The following is a 25,489-nucleotide window of genomic DNA, read 5'->3' as shown; positions in this document are numbered from 1 at the left end:
ACATGCAAATTAAGTGAAGGGTTGGGATGTCTGCCAAAGGCTATGGGCAACTGTCCCTAGCAGGTACCTGGAACAGCCAGGTCGTCTAACAAGCAGTGTAAATGCAGGGATGGGAAGTTGCTGAAGAATTCTTAATCACAATTATCTAGTTATAAAGAAGTATTAACTTCATTCCTTCATAGCTACAAAATGCTTGTCATAACTAGAAACATAAAATATTTTCTTGGATTTACTCGAGTGGATTTAGAGATGAGAACATATGTGCAAAACAGAAAACATGCGCGTTTCCTACCACTCAATAAGCTGAACTGCTTTCTGCTCTCAGTTGGAACAGAGTTAATTTTCTTCCCAGTAGCTGGTACAGCGCCGTGTTTTGGATTTAGGCTGAGAAAAATCTTGCTAACACATTGGTTTAGTTGTTGCTAAGGAGTGTTTACACTAAGTCAAGGTCTTTTCTGCTTCTCACCCCACCCTACCATTGAGTTGGCTGCAGGGTACAAAAAGCTGTGAGGGGACACAGCTGGGAGAGCTGAGCCCAAGTGACCTCAGGCATGTCCCACAGCACATGGCACCATGCACAGCATGCAAAACTGGGGCAGGCAGGCAGGCAGGCAGGCAGGCAGGCAGGCAGGCAGGAAGGAAGGAAGGAAGGAAGGAAGGAAGGAAGGAAGGAAGGAAGGAAGGAAGGAAGGAAGGAAGGAAGGAAGGAAGGAGGTAAATTCAGAGTGACAGTGTCTGTCCTCCCAAGTAACCACTGTGTGTGATAGAGCCCTGGTCTCCTGGGGATGGCCAAGCACCTGCCTGCCCATGGGAAACATTAAATTAATTTCTTGCTTTGCTTGCCTGTGTGGCTTTTATTCTACCTATTAGAATATCTTTATATCAACCCATGAAGTTTCCACTTTTGCTCTTTGATTCTCTTGCCTATCCCACCGGGAAGAGTGAGCAAGCAGCTGGATGGGGTTTAGTTGCCATCTGGGGTTAAACTACAACACTCCTCTATAAACATTGTTTATTTTACAAGCTATAAGCCATTTTAAAATCTCTGAAAGTGCAAAGGCAATTCTCAAAGTTTTAAGAGGAGCTGCAAAGCTTCTATTCTCCATCAAGGCTTAGAAAAGCATTACAGCAGTATTAGCTATGTATTTTGTTTTACAAACTGCAGATGGAGGACTCTCTGCATCAGTCTAAAGGAATCAGAATTTTCAAGGGAGGCCATTCAATCACCTTGGGCAGGTGAAATGCACTGCAGCAAATCTCTACATGGCACCGCAGCTCATAAGGACAGACACCCACTCTTGTCCCTGCTGCAGACTGGCAGTGCCACAGCACGATAAGCAAAACAGCTGCTCCAGCTGCCTTAGCGAAAAGGGCAGAAATCTGGTCAGCACATGGCTTACAGCCCAGCTGCCTGACCTTGCACTCCAGTGAGGGACAAACGGACACAGATACTCCACTCTGCCAAAAGGGGCAACATGCTCTTAAGCAGATGCGGTAAGGCTCATGCGTCAGTTTTGAAGAACTCAAGGTAACTCTGAATCTCAAAAACTTCAGTGAATAGCAAAGCAAGGACTGAAAGGACTGAGGAAGGCACACAACCACTGTAGCACTTGAGAAAAACCGCAGTCTAATTGCCTTATCATAACATTTGCTTATGCGAGCATTCTGTTGGACTTCTCCCTCCCAGGCATTACTGGTGCCCATGAGACTGGCGCCTTATCAGACATTTATTCTGACCAGGAATCTCAATCCCCAGGGGAGGATAAGAATAAGAGTTCCTCAACTACGTTTTGTATGAGAAAATGAAGTGGCATTTTGCCCGAAGTATTTCCTTTTCACCAAAAACCAAACCCATTTTCCTACATGTTCTAATTTTGAGGTCATGTTGGCAACAAACAGTTTAAAAATAGCTTATTCTATCTGATAGAAATGCTGACAAACTGCAAAATTAATTTCATGTCAGGCAACCAGCAAGCTCTCTCCAACAGCCACACTTGGGTTTTCTGAAACATCAGACTTATGAGTAGGTTGCAAAACAGTATGTCCTATAAATACCTAATTTGCTGGTAACATGCATGTAATGACAACGAAACTAGAGCTGTCACCTGATGGGGGAAGTGTTAAATAGAACAATTCACACAGGCTGCATATTTGAGGATTCAGGAAAGAAGCCTGAGAATTGCTCAAGTGCTGAATTTTTTACTAATTTTGTCTAGAACTCAGAATCTCTGCACAGAAGCTCTGAAGAGAGATGAGTGAGCATTTTCTACTTGAATTCTTTGTAGGGCAATTCACATTTCCATGCAAGCCATGTGTGCTTGCCAAAACAACAGACACCAGCCCAGGCTGCAATATGCTATCAGGGTATTTTCTACTAAACCGACAGCATCACTGTTACTGTAAAAAAATTTGATACTATGTTTTGGGATTATGTAAGGTGAAAGCTATCAGATTTTGATTTTTTTTTTTTTTTATTTAGCAACTTATTTTTGTCATTTGATTAGAAATATTTTAAAATCACCCAAGAGACAAACCAAAAAATCAAAACCTCTATTTCCTCTTCACTTTTACAAATTCAGCTTGGACCCAGATGAAGAGGCCTTTGAAGATAAACCTAGTGAAAAGTCAAGATAGGGAACTCAAAATCTAATTAAATCACAAAACAACATTACATCAAACTGCCAACAAAGGCTGAAAGGCCTGAGCCTTCTGGAGAAATAAGCAAACAGAACCACATTGGGTCCCGGTACATTTCAAGGTTATTCTACTGCAGACAGCTGAGTATCTGAATGGTCATTCCCACTGGAGAAAAAAAAAGAAAAAAAGGCAAAACAAACCCCAACAAAACCAAACCACACACACAACATGAAAATCACCACTTTTGTAATTCAACAGATTACAACATGAGACTAGACATTAGGCCATTTCCCAAAGCACTTACCTACAAAAGGTATCAAAAACACAAACGAGGTTTTAAATTTATGTTGCCATTTATTTTTACGCAATTTTATCTATTTTGGAAACAGAGCTCCAAAGGCAATTTAAGGAGAGATGGAGCATCATTATTCTTCTGACCACCAGAAAAACTACCATTTACACCTCTATCAGTCCACCGACCGCTGGGGGCGGAATTGCCAGAAAAAACAGAGACAGAAACACTGTCATGGATGAAAGTGCACGTTGAAGCACTCTTGGCTTCACTGCCTTGTGCATCATCAGGTTATGGCTGCAGAACAAATTACTGCAAGATAAACCAGCATGTTAATTCATGTCTTGTTAGCTGCTCTGCTATACAACTGTGTTCACTTTCACCCTTCAGTGAGCACAAGCCAGCAATTTACCCTTCAGTGAGAGATGGGTAAGCTCTCATATTAACTGAAGTCAGATCAGGAGGAAGCCACTGAGAATGCAAATTTGGAGCCTAGATTTGCAAGAGTTTACCTATGTAACCATACCTTTAGACAAGCAATTCATTTACACTGTGGATAGCTGTTTCTTGCAGAGCAGTTGCTGCTAGTGGGCAATCCAAACTACAGAACCTGTAGGGAGAAGGACAGCATGGGTACCGGGGTACCTGAACTGCATGCACAAATTCAACTGGTTAGATTTTAAGCGAGGGCATGCTACGTATTTCACGCTAAGCAACCACTTACAGTTACAACACTCACGACAAAGAAACAGCACAAACATTTTTTATCTTTCTTAGGAACTCTAGCCTCCACAAAGGTTATTTAATCTGCATTCAATTATCCGTTATCTTTTCTGTTTGCAGTGAAAAAGGATAAAAACGGGTATTAAGTCTTCAGTCAGTTTTTTTAAAACCATGCAGCAAGTCTGGGATTACTATTTGTTTTCTTTCTGAATTTAATACTGTTTCCTATTTACCAATTTAGAAAAAAGAAAGTCATGGGTCCAACAAGGGCAAAGTGCTCTCTGCAGCCTGCAACAAATGCTGAGTGCCCGGGGGCAGGAGGGAACACACCCCCACCCACTCTGGGTGCCATCCTCCTGATTTGTAGGACAAAGTCCTCCTACAAGTGTGAACCACCAGGAGTAGTACTGACACATGAACAAAATTCCTAGAAGTGTGCACTTCAAACAGCAGGGAAATACAGTTTTAAGAACAATTTATTATAGGGATCATTCTAAAACTTACAAGCCTCCATATAAAACAAATTCAATTAACTTGATACTATCAGGTTAAGTAATTTAAAAGAGAAAAAGAGTTCTCATTCATACCCGTACTGCCTGCTGGCCACACACAGGTGAGGGCAAAGAAACTGCACAACCATCTGCTCCCTTATGTGCTCTTCCCTAGTGAAATACACCTAATATAGCTGAAGAGCCAAGCCAAAAAAGAGTCTGAAATCCAGAGCAAAAACCTCATCCATCTCTAATATGTTTTCCTCCCATTTCTTGACATCAAAGCTTTCTGAATCAGGATGCATTCTTCCTGCCAAAGCTACCTGATATTTCAGACCTAAGAAGAAATGCAAATAATCTTAATCTCGTTGAAAAAAAAGTGTTTACCTAGCCTACTTACTAGGAAAACACTCCAGAGACATTCCTCCACATGGCTGTGAGGATCTGCATCCTTAGAAAGCTCAGCGGCTCTGAGTTCTTGTGCAAGTACAACCTGGCCACACCTGCCCACAGACTAATGTTTAACAGCTATCTTTGGAGCATTATGAAAACCTGAATCATACTATGAAATCCACAATGGTCTGCACCAGGAAATGTGAACAGACCACACTTCCATATTCCAGCGGAGTATTGCTTTTTCCAATAAAATACAGTTCACTGCTTCCACTTCAACATTACTGCAAATCCTGGCTATAACCAGGACACAAGGACATCAGTGAGGAAATATGTTTGTTTCAAGTAATTCTCTCGAGATGAAGTTTGGGTTTAGCAGGCTTACCTGCAGTACAAACACAAATAGAAGCAGTTCAAAACGCTTAGATCTCTTTTGCTCTTTAATGTACAGTCTGAGTCCCTACATTTAAGATGACAATGTAAGAACATTTCATTTATAAACAAAAGAGGCAAGCTAGGAAAGCAAGTTGATTGCTGCCAAGGTAAATAGTCTGTCCCTGTCCATTATGAAGCTGCCAGGATGGAGTTTTACTTCTCTGAAAAATCCTTATTAAGCACTGCTGCTATGCAAACACTCTCCCCTCCTCTCCCACTTACACAGTACAAAAACATGTAATGTCCTATCTCTCCAAGCCTACTGTAAAGGTTAGCCAAAACTTGCTGCAATTGCCCTGCAACAGCTTCTCTGCAATTATTCACCAGCACAAGCACACAGAGTACCCTTATCTTCTTAAGGAAGAAAAGGTCGCCCCATGTGTCAGACTCTGAATGCAGAACTTTGAGCCTTTTTGTAAGTTTAGATCCCATAAAATCTAATTAAATCCAGCACTGTCATACTGAAGCAAATGAAGGCATGTAAGCGTATGAGCATGCTCACTAAAACGTTAACAGCCCTGTTTCGCAATACAGGCTGACTAACCACATGGCTTTCCAGCCCATTCACCCTTTCATTACCCAATTAACATCTATCATACAAGTAAGCATCCTATCAAACTATGCACAAAGGTGACGCATTTCTTCATTTGTTCAGCCAGCAAACACATTTTGTTGCTATTATTTAGAGTTCCAATTAAGGAGATTCTCCTTGCTGAAGATAAATTATTGGACACATAACTAAAAGTCTGCTGAAGCAAGCAGCTGTAGAAAACTCACCTTTCAGCAGTGAAAGTAGTATTTAGATCATACTTCGAAAATAGAGCAGGAATGGCAACCTTAACCTCTTTATGTAAGACCAAAGAGATCAGAGCTGTGACAATAATGTCTCTGACAGCATTCTTTGGAATCGTGATGCATTGTTATCATATGATGTCAAGTACAAGACGTCCTCAAATCCATCAGATTTCTTGCTGTCTTATACCTGAACTAAGGTATCATGTGAGCACTCCACAGCTATTTCCAGAGCACTTGACAATCCTATCTGCACCACAGATGAGGAGGGAAGAAGGGGAAAAAACAATGTCACAACAGCAACATTTTACTGGCAAAAGCCAGACTCAAACAAAAACTGCAAACAGCTTATGAAATATCAGGAAATGAAATAACGAGCTCAACTCCAACACACTGTTAACAATTATGTGGCTAAAACATTCAGCTACTAGATGCCCTGTCCTAAATCTCAGGATTTTGTAAAATACACTTTTCAAACAAAATACCCCCAGACTGCAGTAATTAAACACAGGAGTCAGTATTCCACAATGTTATGTAACAGAAGTTATCACCAAAGTAAATATTCAGACTCTTAAACTGTCTCAAAAATACAAGTTTGATCATTGCAAGGCAGAAGCTATTCCTAAAGATATGCAATGCTTTTTCAGCAGATACGAGATAAATCGTTTTGCCTCTCACAAACCTGTGAAATTCAGCAAATAAAAGAAAGCAAGCCTCATCTTCTTCATCAATAACTATTCTAAAGCAAATGTCCCAATTCATCAGACACCACAGCAACTGCAAACTCTGACTATGGTCCTAAACAATATGCTAAGAGGTTTAAGAGCAGAGATATAAGGCAGTAATCCCCTTGTTTTGCAGGCTCACTCTAAAAATACTCTGCAGACTGTCAGTCACTGGTACAAAGCAGGTCTCCTAAACACTCGATGTGATACAAAGTGAGTTGAAATATATTATTTATAGTAACTGAAAATAAGCAGAAGTTTACTAAAGAAACGCTAGCTATGCGCCGTGTGGAAAGCAGTTCAAGTAATTCTGCTTTGCAGCTCATCTGCACACATGTGAGTAATTTTAACTAACCAAGCCATGTCATTTCCAAGTGAATCATTTACATTTAGGGCAGCCAAACATCAGACAGCTCAACAGTCTTCTGATGAATACCTCAGTTTAAAAGGTATCTTTACAAATACATGCTGAATTTCAAAATGAAATTAGATGTAAAATAAAGTACAAAAAGGGCTGAAACCGCCAAAATGTAAGTCCTTTAATCACCCAATTCCATGAACTGCAGCTTCAAGTTATGTATGTCAAATCCCATGAAAATAAATGCATTTTCAAAATTTAGAAAATAACCTTTTATAAGTAAAATAAGCATCTTTTAATGGTAGATCAATCACAAATCTTAGGTTTTTACACTGGACTTACTTCTGTAGGACCTATGAGTATTTTACAAGCAAATAATCACTGTTGACTAAACAAGGCCAAACATCTGTTGCTTAGCCCAGTCGAATATAAATCAGTCAATCATACCTTTGTGCTGTTGACCTGATCACTCCTGGCTTACTGGGAGTCCAGAAACATGAACACACTGGTTCCAGCTCTTAGGAGAGAGCAGACAAAATGAGCTGCAGATCCAGAGCATGCATTTCAGGAACCACCTGCACTCTAAACCAGATTATTAGGAGGATATATTTCAGCAAGATTTAAATATATATATTCACAGTGAAGCTTTACCCTTGGTTCATATACAACAGCAAAAGCCACCACATTTTGGACAACTTATCCTGCAACACTGCTCTACACCAGCCCACAGCATGGTCCAGCCCAGCAGTACAGGTGGCCCACGTTCTAGAAACATTTGGAACAAACCATAAATTTGTAACAGCTGTATGAGAAGTGGGAATGAACAGCAGTGCTGCTGAGTCTGTCAGCAAGTAGGATTCAGATACAGAGAAACTAGGTAAATCCACAGGAGCAGTAGCATGCTCAGGTACAAAACAGGGAGCCAAAGAGGGCTCTCCACCACAACCAGCAATGTTTCATTCATTCATGCATGCTCTCAAAAGAAAATAGTTCAGCAACTCTTTACAGGTGACACAAAATGTTCCAGAGTAGATTAAACTGATCTTAGAAATACAAGATCATCTCACAAGAAGAAATTATTCTGTAATAAAGACAGAGAAAAGCACATGGAAGAAGGGTAAAAAAGCCACCGTAATTATAAATAGCAATGAATATGAATTCAGCTATTACTATTGTCTAGGAAAGGTCATAACTCATGCTTAGTCCTCTAAAAATGAAAACTGTCAAATAAGCAAACAGTAGTAAGAATTATTATGAAAGGAGCAGAACAAAGCCAACAAGATGCCTCAGCGTAAGACCAGAGCGCACTCAGCTTCAATATCATATATTTCCTGTAGTTAATATACCCTCTCTGAAATGAAACTGGAAGGTGCAAGAAAGAAGCAAGGCTAAGGAGGATAGCAAGGACTACTTAACACCTTCAGCTCAAGGACAGATGAGATAGATCAAAGGTCTTCACCTCAGAAAACCAACTTGCTAGTGGGGAAAGCTACAAAAATTACGGTATCATAATGTCAGAAAATAAAAAGGGAATGATGATTTCCCAATTTTTATATTGTTGGAACCGTGAAAAAGCAATAGGAGAAAAAAAAAAATCCCCAAACCACACAGATTAATTATTTGATGGAAACTTCCAAAAGTTACTGGAACCTACAGTGGAGGTGCAACCAGCAATTTAGGAAATCACCCAGTCCAATCTGAGCAGTCTTACTTCATGTCTTAATCTCCCATTCTTCCCGGGATCCAAGAGTGAATGTATCAGAGAGAATTACGGAGCTACGGAGCCTCTGTTGAGAAGCAGCACAACTCCCAGGCTGGTGTCCCTGCAGGCCAGCCCAGCCGGCCACATCTCCGCGCCGCAGCTGTCACAGCCCCGCAGCAGAGCCGCTCACACCCCACCGCCGCAGCGCCAACGGCGGGCGCACGCAGCCCAAGGATCGCCCTCTCCCAAACACACGGAGGCACGAGTTTCTGCAGCTCAAGGCACTGAAATTAAATCGATCTGTATATTCCAAACAGCTCACAACACTTGAATTATTGTGGCAACAGGCCATGGGTACACTGGTCAATCTCAATTACGAAACGAAAATGAGTTGAAACCGCCACGAAGTGTGCCATTCACTGACAGATGACTCCTCGTCACGCCATTACTGCGCCGGGCCCAAGCACTCCACTCGCTCACTGCCTGGCAGCTGCTCCGTGCCAGCTCAAGAGCTTCAATCGCTCCCATCCTCCAGTGAAATATAATTAAGGCCTTCTTATCTGTGGGTTTTCTTCACGCTAAATCAACCACAATTTTGACTGCAGCCAACGCAAAGGAGGAGGAGGGTGAGTGACACAAAAGGCATTTTTAATATTAATTTAGAACTCAAAAGTGAAATTGTGAAGCTTTGTACTAAGCTTTTGTGGAAAAGTGGCAGGTTTTAATAATAAAAATGAGCCCAGAGAAAAGATACAGTAATTTTTTCTGGCTGTCAGAATATCAGAAAATCATTTGATCATCCCTCATTAAGCCTAGCAACAGAAAAAATTCACTTTCACGTAAAATATAGACAGAATGTTTTTAGCAACTGTGGTATGACTTCTAAGATCATAAATTTTTCTTTACAAAAATCCTATTTATTATAGTATGACTCAATGTATACATTTGTACATCTGTCCAGTGCAAGTCCTGAGTTGTTCCATAACACCTTTTTCATAATAACTCTTTACAAAACACAAGGAACTAACACAATTATTTCCTAAATCCATTTGTTTTACACAACTGTAATCAAATCAGAAGCTAGCTTAACAAAGTAAGATACAAGCTCTATTCTTTTAAGCACACAGAATGCAATGCTTTTGGAACTCCCTTCCCCAGTTAAATACCTTTAAAAATATTTTGCATCCTCTCTAGAATCTAATACGAGCCACGTGTTCCATCACCCACAGAACTCAAAAATATTTAAGGAATCTGTCACCATACTCCCTGTGAGAGGTGTCTAAACAGAGAATTCCAACACAATTCCAGCTTTCTGGTACCATTTTGTATATAGACAACCAGCACTCCTTACGATGACACAGCACTTAAAACCTCCCTTTGTGCCTAATGTTTCCCATGTCTGCGTACAGCAAAGCCTTAAGATCTAAGCACGACTTCAGTGATTTTGAAAATTATATATAGCAACATAACTAAAGAAATATCCTTTATAAGCATTTACCTTCATAAAATCCTGATGTACGTAATTTTGGGAAAAAAAACATTCCCCAAACCCAAGTATAGCAGAATCAGTTACCAGAACAATGTTCATATGACAGCAGCAAGAATATGTTCACTTGATGACTTATTTTTTTTTCCACCCTCAGATTCTGTAGTAGTACTTTTCTTTAAAATCCTTCTCTCTTGAAGCTATAAACCATGATTCCATGGACATTAAAACAAAACAAAACCACACACACACAAAAAACCCCTATGGGCTGAAATAAAGGAGAGATGATAAAGTGATGAGGTCAAGTCCAATGTGAGCTATAAAAGGTTTCATCCAGGAACTTATGTCATTTTCTCCCTGTACCTCACAAGACAATGTTTTTTTAGAAAATTTCAAGGGTTTATTTTAAAGAACAACCCCACAATCTGGGATTATTATGCCATTATACTAATTTACCCCAACTCCAGTCGAGGCTGGATTTTTCTTTATTCATGGCAACAGACCTGAAGCATCTCAGACCTATGCCAAAAGCTTCTACCTTACTAATTTCAAGGTTTGCATATTTTCATTTGAGGGGAGAGGAAGGAAGGGATTATCTCTATGGAATTAAGTGATAAAGGATACATCGATCAGTCTGCATTTAAGGTTTGAGGGTTTTTGGAAGAATTCCAAGTAAAGTTTTTCATATCTGCTCTTATAAACAGATGCATAATTCCCTCCCCCACTCCCTCTTCTTATCACTTGGCATTTAAAGCCTTTTGCCTGTAAGGATAGTAATGTTGGTTTTATGGAGGCTGTACACAGGAATTCAACTGCTATCGCTACAAAATCTCCCAGGCACTGTTTTTTTAAACACTGATAATAATCTCTCAGACATTTCCTTCCCCTGAAGTTACCAGATTTCATGATGGTCATTAAAATTAGTAACACATCATTTTTGATCAGCAATAAACTCTTATGAATCCACAACTACATGCTCAGTAAGAATTATCACATAAAGCTTCAGACATCAATAAATCCCAGGGTTCCTCTCCAGATCGTTTTTTTTCCTTTTTTACTCCCATTAAACTCAGTGAAAAGAAAATTCAGTTATATGAACTCACTTTAAGTATACCTAACAATGAAAATGCATTTCTCTAAATAAATAACTCCGTATACATCCAAGGAGATGGTTTCTACCCTTTTCACCTAAAATCAAATTAATAATTACAAAATTTCTTCATGCTAATGAAGATTTTTTTTTTTAATTAAGAAGTGGAAGAAATATGTTAATTTTTCTAACAATCTAGTCAAAATATTTGGTCTTTCCAAAACCACAATAGGATTTTAATTCCAGCTTGAAAACAATATTTAAACCAGTTCATCTAATATATCATTGGTGGGAGGGAGGAGGCATATATGTGAATTTCATGTCACTACCTGAGACAGACTGCTCCAAACTTGTAAAACTGCTTTACCTATTAAATGAACTGCAAGAACTCACATCAGCATTTTACCTTGTAGTCAAAATTAAGTCTATGGTAATTCAGGACAAGTCCTAGAATATAATGGATTAAGACTTATTGCACCACCTTCCTGGTGACAAAATACTGGGATCTTAATTCAACCTTTTTCTGCTAGCTTTCTCTTCCCCATATTAATTCTGTTACCATACAGATTTTATCTCTTTCAAGATCAGTACAGAATTTCTGCTACAACAAACATACATGCATTAAAAGCCAGGAACGAGCCTTTGCATGTGTGCTTTCTCCAAAAATTATACTCGCATCTCAAAATGATTAAGAAAAGGTCAGAATGTGCATTCTAATGCAAACAGTTAAAAATAACCTTCACAATGATAAAGCTCCACTGAAATTGTCTGTAGAATCTGGAAATTAAGATCAAAATTGTTCCCATAGTCTTGAGCAGTAAGACACAGAACACTTAGTAAGATGAAGTTAAACCAACCACTTCAAAAGTTAACCAATCACGTATTAAAAGCCGAAGTTAAGATATGCATGTTAAATGCCAATGCTGCTTTTCAGAGTCCCAGTTTATCTATACAAGGAGCTAAGACTATCACTCTCTTCCATGAATACCAAAATCCCATAAATATTCACAAAACTGTCTCACTGTTCCTCATTAACAGTTTTCCCACCTGATTCTAAACTATTGTGTTTACTTTAGCCTCAATCTGTAAATAAATGGTCAATTTAAGATTATGAGCATGAAAAGAACATGAAAAGGAGTTTTTATTTCAAAAGCTTCAAATTAAGGTATAATTATAGGCAATATGTGCTGAATTAAGTCAGAAACATCTCAAGGCATCAGTAAAACATTTTGTCAGCTAGGGCTGATAAGAACTACAGAAATACTGCATATTGTACTGCAACTGAGCACCTATTAACTCTCTCTAAAGTAAGCTGCCAGCTGAGACACGGGAAAAAGACAAAAACATTCATTATTCAAACAAATCGAGCTTTTGACCATCTTGTTACAGTTGTTCCAACCCAGGAAAAAAGTTCAATATTAGCATCATCCTGAACTAGAGAGGTATGTAGTTTTGCTCCTGGCATAGAAATTACCCTCTTCTCCCCCATCACGATCTGAAGCAAAGTAGGATGCTGTCTATCATATGTGGGATCACACTTCCATCTCCTTCAGAAGGGGAACTGAATTCCACAGCCATGTGGCAAGTCACGTTCTCCCAGAGGGAGACCAGGCTGCCCACAAGTCAGTACAGGACTGCAGGCAGGACTGCCAGCAACAGTGAGATTCAGCAGCTCCAGTGATGCCAAACCATCCTCAAGAACACACTGGTCTGACCGAGGCACCTCAGCTAGGCTAGAACTGTGAAACCCACAGATCTCTCACCTTTCCAAATCAAGTGTTGCGCACCACAGTAAAACAGCTACAATCATCTGCAACACACAGGGTTTGGTGGCAGAAAGAGAGTCCCAGAAAGTGCACTGCCCATAAGTAACATGCCGGAAAATCACACGGCTGCAATAGCCTCTTGAATCATACACCTGTCATCTTCCCAACTTTAAACTGCTTGGCAAAAGAACAAGAAAAGTCAAACAGGAAATAATGAGGAAAATTTGTCTTCGTTCTCAAGCCCATCAGAGCAATCAATGAAGCTTCAAGCTCAGCAAAGACAGAAATATTACCTGATGACCCTGAAATCCTGCACCCAAAGGCAGCCTTTCCTCATCTGCAGCACAGTGCACTTGTACAAGTCACTCCTCAAAACCCAGATGCAGTACAGAGCAAGTGGCAGAAGGTAATCAAGGCATCACTCACACAAATTTCCCCCGAATAATTCAGATTCTACCATTGCCATATTCTGCATTGCCTGCTGATGGATGCCCACAGCGGCAAGCAACAAATTTCACTCCTGGTATGAGTGAGTTTGACATAAAAGCAGTATGAGCTCTACAGTTTGGGCGAGTAGGAAATCATGGTGCTGCTGCCCAGGCTGACAGATGAAATCATGTGCCTTGCATTGCCATCTTGGTATGGAGAACATCACCCTACTTCCATGAAAGACAGCTGCTTCCTAGGGTGGCAATTGAGCTGGGCAACAGAAGACAGGATGAAGAGGAAGGCAGTCTAAAAATGCCTGCAATGGAACAGCTGGCATGCAGCAGCAAAGCAGGCACGATAGGGACTCAGTGAAAAGGACACTGGATACTGTGCTGCCAGATTCACACAACCATAAAAGTCACAACCGTGTTATCTTCACTAGCAGCTAGTCACAGAGTGCACTGATTTGACCAGCACCTCCATTATTCTGGCAGGTGTCTGTAGCACAACTACTCCATTCATATATCACCATTCTTAACAGTATGCCCTGCCTTCCCTTTCTAAGTCCAGAAAAATTTAAAGTAAATCCTACAGAATGTGCAGATTCCTTTTGTACAATAGGCAGCATATTGACAATACATATAACACCATTTAGAATGCCATTAAAATTAGGTGGGAGAGAACACTGCCTTCCTTCACAAGGAATCAATTATACATTCCTTAATCACAATTCCTCTACATATATTAAACTTCACCTTATTTACTGTCACAGGAATGGAAGTTACAAACAGGGAATGCAAATAGTGACTTGGTGACATAGGTACTGAACTGAGGTAGAAAAGTGAGCTTATTCTACTCTAGGAAAATCAGATCTCCTAAGAAGTCGGCATAACGTGCCCCTGAGATGAGCTTGGTTGGTTGGAGCGTGATGCTAATAATGTGGGTTTGATTCCCATACGGGCCATTCACTTCAGAGCTCGTCTTGATGGTCCTTGTGGATTCCTTCCAACTCATAATATCTTGTGATAATCCCTTCATGCTGGTAAATTCTGGAAGGGTCAATCTTGACCACAACCCCTGGAAGACCATGCATCACCTTATGTCCCTTTGAGGACATTACCTTTGAGGATATTACTAAAGGCATACATTTCAATTGGCCAGAAAACATCAGTGCACATGGCAGACCCTAGAAAGTCCACTCAAACTGCACCATTCTTCCAGCAGCTTTAGCAATCTTCACCCCTGGTTAACTGATGACAATCGGTGTCTTGCAAAAATACATCAACAGAACCCTAGCAAACCAAAGGCTGTTTACAGCAGAATGGCCAAGATCTCCCTACTTGCATTATTGAGCACATGCTCATACCTCACATTACTTCCCAAAGGTCAGTTCTCATTCCAAATGCTGACTGTCCATCAGGTGCACTGCAATTATCCACATTACAGAGCCACCCATCTACTCTGCTTATGGTTTGCACTGCATCTTCCCAGCTCAAATTCCACCTCCTGAGATCATCTACACAACAGCATCTTACCTGCAGCTCTCTGAAGCTGCACACATCGCACCAAACAAACAGCACGTCTAAAGGCAGTGGTCTCCTCCAGTAGTATTACTTTCTGGAAAAGGAAAGAGGTCCCAGGCAAGAACTACAGAACTCATCTCTCTTTGAGAGATTTTTTTCAACATCTTAGCAGTCTAACCACTGGAGATGAGAGATGCTGAATGCTTTTATATAAAGCCTTCCTACAAGCATAAATACACAGCTTTGCCAGCACTGAGACTAAAGAAGTTGAATTCCTACATCACAGAACTTCTATACAGTAGGAGCAGAAAAAGCCAAGTAGCTATTACATGTTTCTCTGACCAATTTGGTCTCATGACAGTAAAATTATGCAAGTGTCTATGGGCATTTGAATCACATGCCTCAAAAAGTGCTGTTGCAAGCCACAAACCACTTTTTCTCAAATTTCACACTAAGCAGATTTAAGAGTAATGCCAAATTGGTATTTTGCAGCAGTCAGGCAAAGTTGATGAACTCACAAGTATCACCCAAGAAGATCAATCATCAATGCAGTAACATGTTCTTCAGTTATTTACAATCACTATTTTACATAAATAAGGCTTCTTCAATTAAATCTATCTATTTACAAATGTAATAACTATCTTCAAGGGAAACCTTCTTAAGCCACTCCTTTTTAATTAAGGATAAATTAAGTATTTAATGAGTTCAGAGTTCTTATATTGTTCCCTCACTGTCTGTAAGAAAATATTCTACAAAGGAAGGGGCAAAAATCACGTTCTCCTTTTGCACCTCTCGCTATTGTGAAATACACGCACTGAAGTTGACCACCAGCACTGTTTACAGAGGGATTATATAGAAACATCTTTATAAAGTACACAGTGTCTGACTACACAAACCGACAGAACTTCCTCAGCCCTTCCAAGTCTTGAACCTGAGTGATGACAACGCCATTAAGTGACAACAGTTTCCAGGACACTCATATTCACATTGCCTATTGGAAGTTCCTTATCACCAGAAAGGGTTGCAGGCCCCGCATCATGTCTGGCAGCTACAGTGGGTTTTTCCATGTTCAGTTTCTTTCCTGTACTTGGTTCTTCTGTTCTCAAGTTCAATTCAAGGCTGAGTCCTTTCTTGGTCCACCAACTTCAATTTTAGAAGTTTCTTAAGATTAAAGAGTAATTCTGACTGGAAGTAGACCTAATGGTGGTACAAGATGAAACCTCCCGAACCCTGAAACTACAGCAGAAAGAACAGGATGAAATTCAGCATGCCCTGGATTCTAAACCACAAACCTGACAAGCAATCACAATTACATAAATTTTCACTCCCAATATTTTGAAATATCAAGTTAGTGATCTACACAGGCCTTTTTTATTCCTCATATAACTTTTCTTTCCCCAAATTCTTACAAAAAAAAGAACTAAAGATGAAGGCACAGAATAACTTCAGAGTCTGGAATAAAATGCTTTTCATAGCCTTTAACACGAACTTCTGAAATGCAACAGGCTGCTGTAACAAAGCCAAGATAACTGAGGTTATCTTGGATTGTCCTACAACCACACCCAGGAATGCAATGCATGCCAAGACTCCACAGTTGGTCACGGACATGGGCGCAGGAGGAATCGCAATGTGCACCGAGTCAGTTTCTCACCGCTGCAATAACGCATTTAGGCGGGCTTGCTATAAATATCCAGTGCTGGAGATGCAGGAGGAGATTGGAGCCGTATGTGGGAGACCCAAATGCTAATTACACACCGAGCGAAGTTCCAGCAACACAAAATTAAGGAATCAGAGGAGATTCAGGAAATGGCCTACTTTAAGGCATACAGCCTGCATGTTCTGAACTCTCACAGAAACAGAGCAACCAAGAAATAAGGCTGGGAAAGAAACTAGAAGTTTGGGCTACAGAAAAATCCCCCTTGTATATTACACACCAGTGCATACAATCCTGTTATTGAATTTATGTTTTCTACATAAAACAAGTAAAACTTGTGTGAAAAAACAGATTAGCTAGTAAGGCAAGAATCCCAAAAGCTATGATGACTGACCACATAAGTTAACTTCACTGAACATATCTAAAGTTTGCCCAAGCTTAAGATTAATACGTAGCAGAATATACACGTGATCTGCTCCAGTTTTTGCAGTTAAATTGTCTTACTCCCTTTTTTTGTTTGTTCTTTGTTTGATGGAGAGGGGAGGGTGTTGTTCTACTAAGAACATTTTTACTTTTCAAAATATTCTCTATAGGTAAGTACCTTTCCTACTAAAAAGGGTTTTTTACATTTTGTTACTGCTACATTCCTCTTCTAGAAGCCACTCTGGACTTACGAAACAATGAGTATCTGAAAAGAATTGTAAAAATTGTCTTACATTTCACAAGAATGAAGGCACCTAAAGCAAACTTATAATTTTTTTTCCTAAAGGGGTAGAGGGGTGTGGGTGGTGCAGAACAGGACTATTTGACATACTTATATCCCTGATACTGGAAAGATGGTTAGAAAGCATTCCTAAAATATTTGATAGTCTTGAGGTTCACAGTAGGAGCCTGTATTTCCTGCTGGATAATAGTATTATGTTACACATGAAAACGACTATTTCAGTAAAATTAAAACAGCTACAACATGTGAAGCTCTCAGCTCTCGTTGTGTTCGAAGGGAGACTCCAGAAGGGACCAAGAGAATTCAACACACCAGCAAGAGGGATGACTGAACACCTCTGTAAAACCAAAGTATCCCAGGTTGAAGACCATGGCGTGAAGTAAATCTATGCTTTGGTACAAATTCAGAACCTAGACCTTGGACTCTGACTCCCCTTTACACAGTTATTTCGGGAATGGGAAAGAAAAGAAACAATGTGCTTTTTGTAGATATGTAGTTATGCAGAGATTATAGGAGCAGGCTATGTATGCCAGTATTACTGACTAAGCATTATGTCCCAGGTCTGAGAAGAAAAAAAATCAGGAAATAACAACTAAAACATGAATGAAAATAAATTACCTCATCATTGGCACAGCTATCACTAAGTGACATCCAGCTTTTATAGGGACTAATTATTGACTGGCATCACAGAAGAAATATAGTTTGAGTAGAAGTTTGAATATTAATAACATCAGCTTAATGAGTATGATGTTGAAAACCAAATCCAAGGCAAGACTCAAATCTTCAAACTAGAGAAACATTTATCTACTAAATACACAGTAAGAACACCCAGTGCTTATTTACATTTACATTATATTACATTTCAAAGGTTCAAACTTTCAACATTATCAGTAACTAGTAACCTCTTCTGGGGTCTATTTTAAGTGGTTAAAGATTCGCCCTATGCAAACAATTAGAGGGACTTTTTAACGATCTCACTGAAGCTAAAGGTTTAGGTCGAGATGAGCTCTGAGAACATGAAGAGCCCTTCTACACAATGTTCTCAGTTATATTAGGATACATGTTTTAAAAAGGAATAAACTTCCCAAGGATGCCCTGCAATTTATTTATAATCTTTCACAGAATCTCTCAAATTCTAAAGCCCACAAAATCTTGGGACAAAAAGATGTGGAATTCAGTTTTTAAGAAATTATGGGGAAAATCACAAGCTTAGTTCAGGGAATAAACAGATTACACAACCAGTCAAAGAAAGGAGAACTGACAGAGTACATTGTTGTACCTAATTCAAACAAGTGCCAACAAATACCTCCCTCAATAATTTGAATCCTGTTCAACCAGAATTTGAAAACTACAAAACATTCACTTTTAGCTATAGTGTTAAGTTGTTGGTTTCCATAACAACTTACTTACCATATGAAAAAAAAAAAAGAAAAAGAGTCTGGTTTAAGAACTCCACAGATTGCAAACCCATACAGACTTGGTCAGTTACACTACAGACAAATCCAGATGATACAGTTCCCCCAAAATTCAGAGCACAAAAAGGTGAAGTCCTGCAATAGAGAGAAGCTAAGGCAAGAATGTAGCTGTGACACAGGCTTTACTGGACAGGGTGCCCTGAGACACTCCCTGCAAATTCTCTTCCCCACCCACGCCCCCTCACATTAGGCATCCAGATACGGCATGCAACAGGAAGGGCCTGGACAGCCTTCATCGTGGGTCAGGTACACTGAAACACTTGGGGAAACCCAAACCAACTGCGCACAGCCTCCAAGGCCACGGCCGGGGTACCTAACTGGGATCTGGGAAACACTGCAGTGTACACAAACCAAAGCTGCCCTCGGCTGCCTTGTTTTGCACACGTCCTGGTAGTGCCTGCATCACTTCTGAGACTCCAAAGCAAACATTTGCTAACAAACTACTACAGTCGTATTACCTCAGGACAACTCAATCAGAAGCAATAGCTATAGCCTGCTATAGAAGCTAGCACAGCTTACTGTGACTGTCACCTAATACATTCCACCAGAGCAGCAACTGACACATCCACATAAAATTAAAACCATAATCTACTGAACCCCTTTTTTTATCCCTGCAGTTAATGTGCTCATGAAGTCCATCCTTCTGTGACAGAGAACGAAAACCAGTGAGTTTTAGGAGGCAACAACAGTCCTCCACTTGGTTACAACAACTTCAGTGAAACCTTCAGCAACACCCTGCCTTTTCTGCAAAGCCTGAGCAATTGCATCAGTGGGACGGGCCACTGGAGATGCCTCATTTCCTCTGCTTCTTCAAGGCTTACAAAAGGTTTTGCCAGCTCCAGCTGTGCTCACTGATAACATAAGAAACCTTAAAAAACAGCTGAGAAGGAGCAGGCTGAGGTCCAGAGTGAAAGATTTGGGTATGTACAGCGTGTAGTATGTTTAGTTCTACAAACTGAATTTTGTGTTATTCGTGAATCCTGCTTTCACTCATTCAAGTTTGTCTTTATGACTGACAGAGCTACTTTAACTCTTCAGCGCACACTTATAAAATAACTGTGCAGACAGGATCCCAAGGTGAACTAATAAGAGTTACAAGCCTAGACAGCAAAAAGTTTCAGCCTATTCCAAAGGAGCTTAATATTTAATGGAAGCATAGAGGCCTACAATTACACAGCTAAGTCCCAATATATGTTTTTTTACAAGCTTAGAGCTGGAAAAATTCACCTGTCCTGAGAAGGAAAGAAGTCAAAAGGCAGAAGAGAGATAAGAGGCAGGCAGGAAGACACTCCCAGAATTTCTCCCTTCAGCCTTGTATTAAAGAAGTCACTGGTGGTTTTTACCCTTCTTGAACTCCCAAAATATACTCAGTCAATATGGTTTACTTCATCAGTAAAGACTAGAGCAAATATCCAGAATAAGTATCTCTGGAAAGGGGGTCTACAAATATTAGAAATTTTTTTCCCCTTTTTTTTACATTTCAGAAAATACACACACACACACACACAATTTGGTTATACATATCATGGTTGTTTGGTAGTGGTATATGTCAGCTTCTGCATTTCTGTTTTTCTAAAACAAACTTACTTATTTCTATCATGCCAAGTACAAACTAATGCGTGTACATGGGACTAAAAGCAGAGAACCATCACTCCCATTTAGAAAATAGAAGGGTACTTGATTGACCTGAAAAGATGCAGTTTGAATCCCAACCTGAAATACGCTGCAAAATTTACATAGACGTCAATTGTGGTGGTCAAGGACAGGGAGGAAGGGAAGTACTATGTATTCTTTCCTGTGAGAACCTGAAATTCTTGCAGTTACAGAATTTTAGTCAACTTTTAGGCAACACTGCCTGACCACTTCCCAAAACTTGGGGCAGCAGAGGTAGTGACTTCAAGATGACATATTTATAGCACACAGAACCCACATACAGCCACTAATTCTATAATTAAACACTAAAACAAGATGCTATTATAAACACAATGTCTCTGGCAACGTACCACATTCAGATGGACACTGAAATATCTTTTAGATAATTGAACTCGATCTAATCTGGAGCTGGTATTTCCTGGCCAATGATGACTAACTCTTCTAAACCATCGCTAAGTATCAGGAAATACCCACCCCCGACATCAATCACCATGTAAACATACACCAAATACCATGTTTTGAACACCTTCACTCACAGATGAATATCCTATAGGCAAAAGTGAGGGGAAGAAAAACCCTTTCCATCAGTCTTCAAGTAACAAAAATACAAAATCAAGTCCTAATCTTAATAACAAAATGTGAGTTAGGGCCAGACTTCCAGCTTGCTAGTACAGTTCCACAAGATAACACTGGGCTCTTCCACAGTTATCTCATTCCTCTCATTCATCCATTAAAATGCTACCAGAATTAAACTGATCCAAACCACTACTGTGGGATGGTGGGTTAGAGAAGAAGACTGGGTACAGTGAGGACACTGGTCTTGCACAGCTCTGCTGTGCCCTTCCCTCTCAGCTTCCCAGGTGCCCTGTCCTGCTGCCCCGACCGATTCCAGTCCTCAATAGCCCATGCAAAGAAACCAAAGAGCCTCTGTGCAAACTCCAGCCTAAAGGAGGAGCCATTCCTTTTCATCTCCATTTTCAGTTCCATTAAAAACAGCAGAGGAAAGAAAGCACTTCTTAGCTAAAAACAAACAAAGAAAGAAAAAGAACCCATGGTAAGTGAAAGACAACATCACATTTACATTCAGGAAGGCTCAGGAGTGGACAATTGTCCTCTTCATTTCTCTAGAAACCAATATTAAAGGCTCTCAGTAGGAAAGTCACAGATCTAATCCCCTCTTCCTCATCTCACTGAAGGTATTAATAGAAAGTTTTCATCACAGCAGTCAACACATCACTCTGTTGTGAATATTAAATCTAACCCAAAGAGACTGCCATTATTTCCTCTCCTAACCTTTTCCATCTATTTTTTTTCCATTTAAAGGCAAAAGATTTGCTTTACAACTGCCACGAGTGCACTAAAACTATTTCTAATTTACTTAGAATTACAAAATAATTTCATCCCTGATGAAACTGCTAGTTGATATTAATTATGTTATTATTCTTCTGTTAGAATTCTACATATTTAGCTTAAGTTGGCATGTGGTTCTCTGCAAGTGCAACACTTCTTAATTAAATCCTAAAATCCTATCAAATATCAATACTTAAAACTGCTACCTTGAAGCAAATCTACAGCTTGTGTATCAAGAATGATTTTGTTTCAACAGTCATTCTGGTGAGAAGAGTCTACTGCCTGAAAAAAGCAGCTTTTTATTTTTATTTGAACATGAAAAATCAAACCTCTTATGAAAATTCATATTCATTCCGAGCCCTCCTCCCAGAAGAGCTAACCACTTACAAAACCACTACAGTAGATCTTCTGGCAGCTCTCTGAGCTGTAATCAGAGATCAAACTTACATTCAGATCTTTGGGGGAAAAACCACCACCAGCACCACAACACAGAGCACACACACACATAGAATCCCCTTCATAATTTCATTTTAATTTACAAAGAGGGCTTCTGTGCACTTATCTGAAAACATGTTATGGGTCAGCAGTAAAATGGAATTCAGCTTTTTTGGAGAACATTGTAAAGGCAGATTTTTTTGGACCAACACCCCTCATAAGCAGAGTGCTACACCTGGGAAAACACATTAAACTGCTGGTTCAGAATTCAGCTTGCAGGCCAGTGAGCAAATAAGCCCCATCAGCGTTAACTGGCACAATACCTCTTGCACTCCCTGTGTCATGTAGTTCTCAAAATGTTACATCCATCCTGAAATTAAACTAGTCCCGTTTTTACAAACTGGGAAGCTTACATAATGAGGAGCAACAGTACAAGTAATCCAGAAGCAGCACTCACTTAACAGCAACTCACAGCACTGTAAGGACAGAAATGGGTTCCTATAAAGAAAAAAGTTCACAAGAAAACTTCCAGCAGAAAACTGTTTTAAAAATAATAATAATAAAAAATAATCCCTACCAACCCAGCTCTCTAATTCTACTATATAAAGGTGTCTAAAGTCAGTCTATATAGATGTGAAGGATGTAAATGAAAAGTCATGATTTGGAGGGAAAAAAAACTAACAGAAAAACAAGCCCAAATGCTACAAAAAACTCCCTCAGCATTTATCTTGCTATTAAAAACAGCTGTGTCACATGGAGCAAAAACAGCCCACTAAACTGTATCTACAAACCAAGGGCAGAGTTTTAAACTAATCAGTACAAAGGTCTTCAAGAAAGTGAGTTTTCATAAACTACAGCTTTGCACACAGTTCAGTTTACAGTGTGGACTTTGTAAAGATTTGAGACTTTCCTAGTGACGTGCCTCTGAGTACACAACAATATGAGGAAGTGCTGTAGCTAATACCCCTCTTCTCTGCAGACAGTCACATATCAAAGGTGCATCATTGTTTAAAATGGCTCCAGTTCCAAAGGGTGAAGATCTACTCCCTGTCCTGTCTTGACCTTAAGGGAGGGACACACTGTCCACCAAAACATCCTGTCAGGAAAGCAGCAAGAAGCGTGCAAATTTGGAGATTAGGATAATAAATACACTTCTGCTGGTTACTTATTTTGGCTTTCAAAAAAACTGTTGTTGAAAAACACAGGCTTTTCTAACCAAGCCTTGTCCAGGCCAGAAATACTGGAGAACAAGTCCACTTGGCAGCTGCAGGGAACTAGGAACAATGTATTTGGGAAGCTCCCTGTGTTGTAGTCTCGTGTCAAGTTTTCATTGTTACATCCATTCTCTTTTGAAGTTACACGTTTCCTGAAACCGGTTTAGCAGAACAAAACTGCTATTAATTATGTGCTATTTCTTCCAATATAGATATTTGGAATTTATGTGACCATAGTCCTATTTATGTGAACTTAGTCTGTTCACTTAGTAAAGTGTATGCATCTATTTAGGAAAAAAATGGGATGTTTACTGCTTTGGGGGTTTTTTCCTGTGTTTCCTCTTTTAGAACTGCATTCCCAAACCTGTGAGGAGATACCCATGACATAAGGAACAAGGTCAACAAGTATTTTAATCAGGTTCATTTTCAATATTTCTTAGGACTGGCACCAAGTCTTTAGGTCAATAATAAGCTGCAGGGCTCCTAAATAAACTGGTAATATTGTACCTATTTCTCCCATAAGTAAAATTGCTGCTTTTTACTGGTCAAAAGGTCTTATTTTCTCAAAGTGCAAAATTAACAGAAAGACTGGCCCAAATTACTCAAATGACTACCTTAAATGTGGTTTTACTGCGGTTTTTATTATCAGAACTTTGTATTTAGCTACTAGTTCTCCCAAGATGAACAGTGGTCCCTGCATTTTTCTTGACGTTTATGCAAGCGGCGAGCATTGAGCAAATAAGCAACATTATTTCGATCTTTTTTTAGTAAAATGTCTACGGAAAACTGCAGAAAAGCTCAATTCAGGTTAGTGTTATAAACCCCAACAATGTTTACTGGAGCAAAACAGTTGGACAAACCTGCTCTCATACTTAGTTCAATCACTAAGCATCAATTAGTTTGCATCTCTAGATACTTGCACTTCAAACTGAGACATGGAGGAAAACAAACCCGGCAGATGAGATCTCAGACACTTAGAATTTTTTCCAGTTCAAGCTCTTCATACCTTAGATAAAATGCATTACCTCATTTTTTTTTTTTAACATCAGGTTAACAGCTAAGAATCTTTGAGAGGGAGAATGTAATTATATCAAACAGCCAAGAGAACTGTACAAGCAACACACAGCAAAATGCAAAGCCAAGTCCCAGAATCAAGTTTGAGCTTGCATATATTAAAACCTAGTTCAAACAGTGAAGCTCACTTTCACACTGTACTTCTTAACACAATGACAAAGCAAATCACACAACCCAGACTGAATATACCAGATGTTACGATTTACAGGCTCTGGTCACATTCCTTCCTATTTATACACACCATTTTCTATAAAGTAAAATAAGACTGAGTTCTCCATTTCTCAGGAACCAGAAGTATTGTTAAATAATTTTTAAATATTAAAAAAAAAAATTTAAATAATAAAGAAATATATTATTACATGGAAAAGATTCATAAATATATATTTTTAGAAAGCATCATTACATTATGAACTGCTACTTGGGCTTTGTACAAACTTACAGGAAAAAAGAATCCCTTCTTCAAAGAGTTGTTACAGAATTGTTTGGTTTTCACTGTGTTTTTACTGTTCAGCTTCAATTGCCCTGAGTAACCTTTAAGTGCAAAAGTTAGTTTTGAGGTCCAGTTTCAGACTGAGCAAAGTCTATCCAAAGATTTTCATAAAGTCCTGGATTGCTTACCTGCCTTTAATGCTATGATTTTCATATTGCATTGTGCCATAATTACCTCTGTTTAAAATGACAAACCATCTCTGTTTAAACACTTACTGTCACTTTAAGATCTTCAACAAACTACACTGCAGTCATGCTACTGTACACATCAGGGACTTGACTACCATCCCTTTAAAAAAGAAAATCAAACCCATTTTATTCCTGCTTGGATCTAGACATCTGGAATCAAGTATATACATGAGGAAGAACCACACAGCTGCAACTGTATAAATATTTTTCTTACCAATTCCCTGCCAAGAGCATCTCAAAATTATAAGATCAATTTCACAGACAAGAAATAAAACGAAGGTCACACAGGCAGAAAGGCTTTTTAAAATTTGGGTATTCATATTTGGCATGAAAGGTATTCCTGGGCCAACATACAGTCTCATCTTAGATCGCATTTTCCGGATTTTGTTT

At 39.4% G+C, this 25,489-nt stretch overlaps 1 protein-coding gene across 12 annotated transcripts in view; it reads right to left on the bottom strand.

Moving 5' to 3' along the window:
- Window positions 1-25,489, bottom strand: part of NUMB (NUMB endocytic adaptor protein) — a 94,402-nt gene that overhangs the window by 37,111 nt on the left and 31,802 nt on the right. For 11 of the 12 annotated variants that reach the window (XM_040067323.2, XM_058421090.1, XM_058421095.1 and 8 more), the window contains exon 1: window positions 3,456-3,539. The exons of the other annotated variant lie outside the window; for it this stretch is intronic. The gene's annotated coding sequence lies outside the window, so the exon portion shown is untranslated. Of the gene's footprint in view, window positions 1-3,455; window positions 3,540-25,489 lie in introns of those variants that run through there. 12 annotated transcript variants of the gene reach the window in all.

Source organism: Hirundo rustica, chromosome 6 (genome assembly GCF_015227805.2).
Source record: "Hirundo rustica isolate bHirRus1 chromosome 6, bHirRus1.pri.v3, whole genome shotgun sequence".
Taxonomy (NCBI): Eukaryota; Metazoa; Chordata; class Aves; order Passeriformes; family Hirundinidae; genus Hirundo; species Hirundo rustica.
Note: the sequence above shows the minus strand (reverse complement) of the source record. Positions and strands in the feature narration are given on the sequence as shown.